General features: G+C 40.6%; 1 pseudogene; it reads left to right on the top strand.

Moving 5' to 3' along the window:
- The first annotated feature begins 316 nt into the window (after positions 1-316).
- Positions 317-1499, top strand: LOC131254290 (probable N-acetyltransferase HLS1; annotated as a pseudogene).
- The last annotated feature ends 4206 nt before the right edge of the window (positions 1500-5705 follow it).

The raw sequence follows: 5705 nt of genomic DNA, 5'->3' as shown, positions 1-5705 counted from the left end.
TTGATTGATTAGGCTTAAATGTGGTACTAGGTCTTGAGGAGATGTCCCATGATTGTGCGGTTTTAGCGAGTTTGTCAAAGTAATCCCACACTTCATCAGCATTTTTATTTATGAATTCTCCATTGCACATCGTCTTGACAAATTGGTGCATGGAGGATGTCAGTCCGTCATGAAAGAAACTTGTTATGCGCCACATTTCAAAACTGTGTTGTGGGCATGAACTGTCAAGATCCTTAAACCGCTCCCAAATTTGGAAGAATGTTTCATCTTCTTTTTGGACGAAGTTCATGATCGACTTCCTGATGGTGTTCGTCTTATGGTATGGGAAAAAATTGAGAGGAAGTGTGAAGTGGGGCTTAGAGAGAGATCATTTCTCTTCACTAACACTATGGGTGACCCCATCTGTAGGGTTTGAAACAGCCCACAATACAAAATGTTGCCCCCCCCCCCAACCCGTATCTTGTTCGTCTTCTTTTGTTCCCTTTCATTGTAGTAATAATGTTGGTTCTTGATTTTGATTACTCCAGGTTGCTGAATTGGAAAATGAGGTGGTAGGGGTCATTCGTGGTTCGATAAAGATCGCAACAGTAAGTGGCCCATCCAAAGATCAAGCTATGGTTGGCTATATACTCAGCCTTCGAGTCTCACCCCTTCATCATAGGAGAAGGATTGGTTCGAGCTTGGTACGGCGACTTGAGCAGTGGTTTGATTCTAATTATGTTGAATACGCCTATATGGCCACTAAGAAGGACAACAAAGCTTCGCTCAAGCTATTCATTAGCAAGCTAGGGTTTATCAAGTTTCGGATGTCTATGATACTAGTAAACCCTGTCCACAGACGTACTATCCGTATATCATCTAGGATTAAGATCACGAAGATCAAGATGGAGCAAGCCAAGCATCTCTACCGTCGATTCATGGGCACGACCGAATTCTTCCCGTGAGATATCAATCAGATCGTCAAGAATAAGTTGAGCTTGGGTACATGGGTCGCTTATCCACATGATGAGTCATGTGACGACAATGATTATGTACCGACCAATTGGGCTATGTTAAGTGTGTGGAATACAGCGAAAGTTTTCAAGCTAAGGGTTGGGAAACCTTCCCTCAGCTGTGTTCTATAAGTGAAAGCCTCAAGTTTGGTCGACCAAATCTTCCCATGGCTAAGAATACCTGTTCTACCTGATGTTTTCAATGAATTTGGATTCTACTTCTTATATGGAGTGCATGGTGAAGGCCCTCGATCAGGCATGCTTGTGCATTCCTTATGCCAATTCGTACATAATCTGGCAATCATGTGTAAGGATTGTAAGATTATTGTTCTAGAGATTGGGCCGTGGGACGCGCTGTGGCATGACATACTTCACTGGCAATCACTATCATGTGTTGAGGATTTGTGGTGTATAAAATTACTAAGAAGTAAAGAGGAGAAGACTTGGCTTTACTGGACTAAAAGACCACACCCGCGAGCCATTTTTGTGGACCCCAAGGAGGTCTAAAATAAAAGAAAAAGTTCATAAGTGGGCCTGGAATTGTTCATCATCAATCATCCATTCGCTCCAAGAACTTTTGTCGCATTACTTTCCTGTCAATGATGTAACAGTGAAAATCTCCGACGATTTCCTAATTTAGGTGCCCACATTGGCGGTAGGTCGGCTTTCCTTTTAAGTTTCAGTGATGATGTGTGGAATAGCCAATGAGTGAAGAAACGTTAGAGATATGAACTCTTCTAGTGGGTATGGGCCACTTAGTCATGTCCCATCTCAGGCATTTTGGATGGCCCACCATGTCCCACCTTCTCGACACCAATGTGCCCACATCAAAGGGGATAAGAGTGAGAGATTGCAAGTCAAGGAAATAAAAGAGGGGTGTAGGCCATTTCTTCATTTTCATTACACATCAAAATGCTTAGGAATTTTACATGCTTCTTGCATAAATTTCCATGTTTCTATTCGAGGAGATTCGCACGTAAGAATAGATTGATGCCACAATTGTGGCACACTTGTGAATGTAACATGTGTTTCGTATCAAGGACACTCATCTATGAACATGCTCTAGTCCAAAAATAAAAATGATCAACTCATTGGGTAGGCTACTAGCATACCTTGACATTATGAATCGTCCTTTTGTCAGTACATGTGGCCTATCTAATGAGTGGACCGGTATGCTTTTGGGCCGGATGCCGATTGCGTACTAACTCAACACCCCTAGTGTATTCAACAAACTCTATGGGGACCACCATGGTGTATGTCTCTTACCTACAATGTCCAATCCATTCGTTTTTCCAGTTCATCTTAAGGCATGAGTCTAAAATTCTGTTGGGGATTGATCTGCGGAATCACACAAGATGGATCTAGGATAGCAATCTAATAGCACCAAGCACACACAAGAGAACACAAAGATTTAACATGGAAACCCTTTTTGAGAAAAAACCATGGCACAAAGTGACAGAAATCCACTATGAAAGAATAAATTACAAAGAGAAAAGACTTACCCGATTCGAACAACCTCGAATCTCAACCTTACTACACCCATTGAAACCCCAGAACCCCTTTTAAAAACTCTTTGGAATAGTTTATAAAGCCTTAGCATGTTTTAGAATGACCCTAGGAATTCCTATTTATAGATTAAGTAACCCCACTTTTGTACTGACTTGGAATAGTCCGAAAACTGCCTCAAATTTACTTAGTCCGTGTGCAGCCTGCATAACCTTCGACTGGTTAAAGCAGGGCTTGAGCTAGTCGAAGGGCACCTTTAACTAGTTGAAGATCTCAGAAATTCCAAAATACATTATAGCTAGATTTTGAGCTGAACTTTCTCCAGGCTAGTCGAACTTTTCAGATTTAAGACATCTGTTAATCAACAATCTCCATCATGTCTTCAATCTTCAAACGTGTAGCTTCTTGCCCTCTTCTCTTATCTTTGCGTTGTATTATAGCTTCAATCAATGCTTCTCGTGCACACTCCATCCTTCTTTTACGTCATCGTCAAGCCTAGAGAAGTTACAAAGAACTTGAACTTCTCTTTAAGAATGACCTCGGTGAACATGTATGCCGGATTCACGCTGGCGCGAATCTTCCCCAGTGTTACGCCTCCTTCCTCAAGCATCTTCCAGATAAAATGGTGACAAACATCAATGTGTTTCGTACGTGAGAGATAAATAGTATTTTTAGCTGAATTGATAGTGCTCTCACTATCACAATTAACTAGCACGGCCTCCTGCTGAAGTCTCAACTGATTTATCATGCCTCTTAACTAAACACCTTCCTTAAACACTTCTGTCACTGTCATATATTCTGCTTCGGTCCTGAAAAGAGCCACCACAGACTGAAGCTTTGACATCCAACTAATTGCTCCACCAGCTAGTACAAGCAAGTAACTTGAAGTCGAATTTCTGGAATCCACACTACCTGCGTAATCTAAATCCACATAGCCTACCAACTTTGTCCCTCTCTTTCCAAAAGTTAAGATGTAGTCTTTTGTACCTCAAATATATCAAAGTAACCATTTCACTGTTTCTCAATGTTACTTGCTGGGGTTTGACATGTATCTGCTCACAACACCGATTACCTGTGAAATATCTGGTCTCGTACAGACCATGGCATACATTAAACTGCCAACCGCATTCGAATAAGTCACATAAGACATAACATGCTTTTCCTCATTTGATTTCGGACATTGTTCTGAGGAAAGCTTGAAGTGAGCTACGTGGGGAACGCTCACTAGCTTTGCCTCGTCAATCCCATACTTGATCAGCACCTTTTCAAGGTATTCTACCTGTGATAACCAAAGTCTATTTCTTTTCCTATCTCTATGAATATCTATGCCAAGAACCCTCTTTATAGCCCCCAGATCTTTCATCTTAGATGTCCCTGATAACTGAGTCTTCACTATGTTGATTTCAGAAATATCATGACAGGCAATCAACATATCATCAATATACAATACTAGGATGATGAATTTTCCATCACTTAGTATCTTGTAATAGACACAGTGATCGTATTCACTCCGAGTGAATTTTTGACTCAACATTAAAGAATCAAATTTCTTATACCATTGCCTAAGTGACTATTTCAGGTCATACAACGACCTCATTAACCTACAAACCTTTTTCTTTACTCCTTTAACTTCGTAGCCCTCTGGTTGCTTCATGAAGATATGTTCTTCTAACTCCCCAAGCAGGAATGTAGTCTTGACATCCATCTGTTCTAGCTCGAGATTGTATTGGGCAACCAGCACTAACACGAATATAATGGATACTTGCTTAACCATCGGTGTAAATATCTCTATAAAGTTGACTCCTTCTCTCTAAGCATACCTCTTCACTACCAACCTCGCTTTGTATCTATTATGTTTCCTTTTGAATAATCATTTGTATCTGATTGCTTTTTGGCCCACTAAAAGCTTCACCAGCCCCCATATATAGTTTTTGTGCAATGAATCCATCTCATCATCCATAGCCGTCTTCCACTTTTTTACATCAAACTCATCAAGAGCCTCCTGAATAGTACGGGTCCCCCTTATATGTAATGAGGGCATATGCGATATTAGAGTCGTACCTGTATCTTGGTCGTAACTTGCGATCACGCGGTGGGTTTCTTCTCACATGTAGCTGCTCCACCTACTCCTGTACTTCTGTCTGCACATTTGTCTCTACCTGAGTATCATTTGTTTTAATCTGGACGTCTACAAATAACTTTTTTTCTTCCTCTTACTCCTCTTGATCATTCTTGTGGAATATGAAACTTTTATCGAACCTGACGTCACGGCTAATAATGACCTCATGTGTGACCTTGTCGAATAACCTATAACCTTTCACACTAATACCATAGCCAACAAAGATGTACTTTTTAGCTCTATGGTCTAGCTTATCTCTCTTAACTGATGGTACATGAGAGTAAGCCTCACAACTAAATATGCACAGATATGAGTAGTCCAGCTTATGACCACTCCATACTTCCTTTGGGATTTTATATTTAATTGTCGTAGACGGGATAAGTTCACCAAGTAACAAGCCATGTTAACAGCCTTAGTCCATAAGTCCTTGCCTAATGTAGCATTACTTAATATGCATCAGGCCCTCTCCAAGAAAGTTTGATTCAGACGCTCAGCCACACCGTTTTGTTCGGGCATGTGGCGCACTATGTTGTGCCTAATGATCCCATCATCCTTACAATATTCATTAAATATAGCAGAAGTAAATTCTCCACCATTGTTAGTCCTTAAAATCTTTATTTTTCACCCTGAATGTCTTTCCACCATTGTCTTCAGTTGTTTGAATATGGTGAAAACTTCAGATTTACATTTTACGAAGTAAACCCAAACTTTCTTAGAGTAGTCGTCAATGAATGAAACAAACCATGATGAGCCCCCAATGAAAACTTCTAGTGAAGGCCCCCATACATCAGAGTGCACATAATCAAGCACTCCCTTATATATATGTTTTACAGATTTAAAACATAATCTAGATTGTTTACCATATATACAATGCTCGCATATATCTAAATCAGAATTCTTAAAAGCTAGAATCAAACAATGATCAGATAGTACCTTCATGCCCCGCTCACTCATGTAGCCCAGACATGCATGCCACATACGTACAGACATGGAATCTGCAACAGCTGCTGCCATTCCACCTACTAAAGTGCTTCACATCAACCTATAAAGGTTTTCATGCCTTTGCGCTCTCATAACCACGAGTGCCC

The sequence above is a fragment of the Magnolia sinica genome, chromosome 8 (genome assembly GCF_029962835.1).
Source record: "Magnolia sinica isolate HGM2019 chromosome 8, MsV1, whole genome shotgun sequence".
In the NCBI taxonomy this organism is placed as follows: domain Eukaryota; kingdom Viridiplantae; phylum Streptophyta; class Magnoliopsida; order Magnoliales; family Magnoliaceae; genus Magnolia; species Magnolia sinica.
This window is presented reverse-complemented; position numbering and strand designations above follow the sequence as displayed.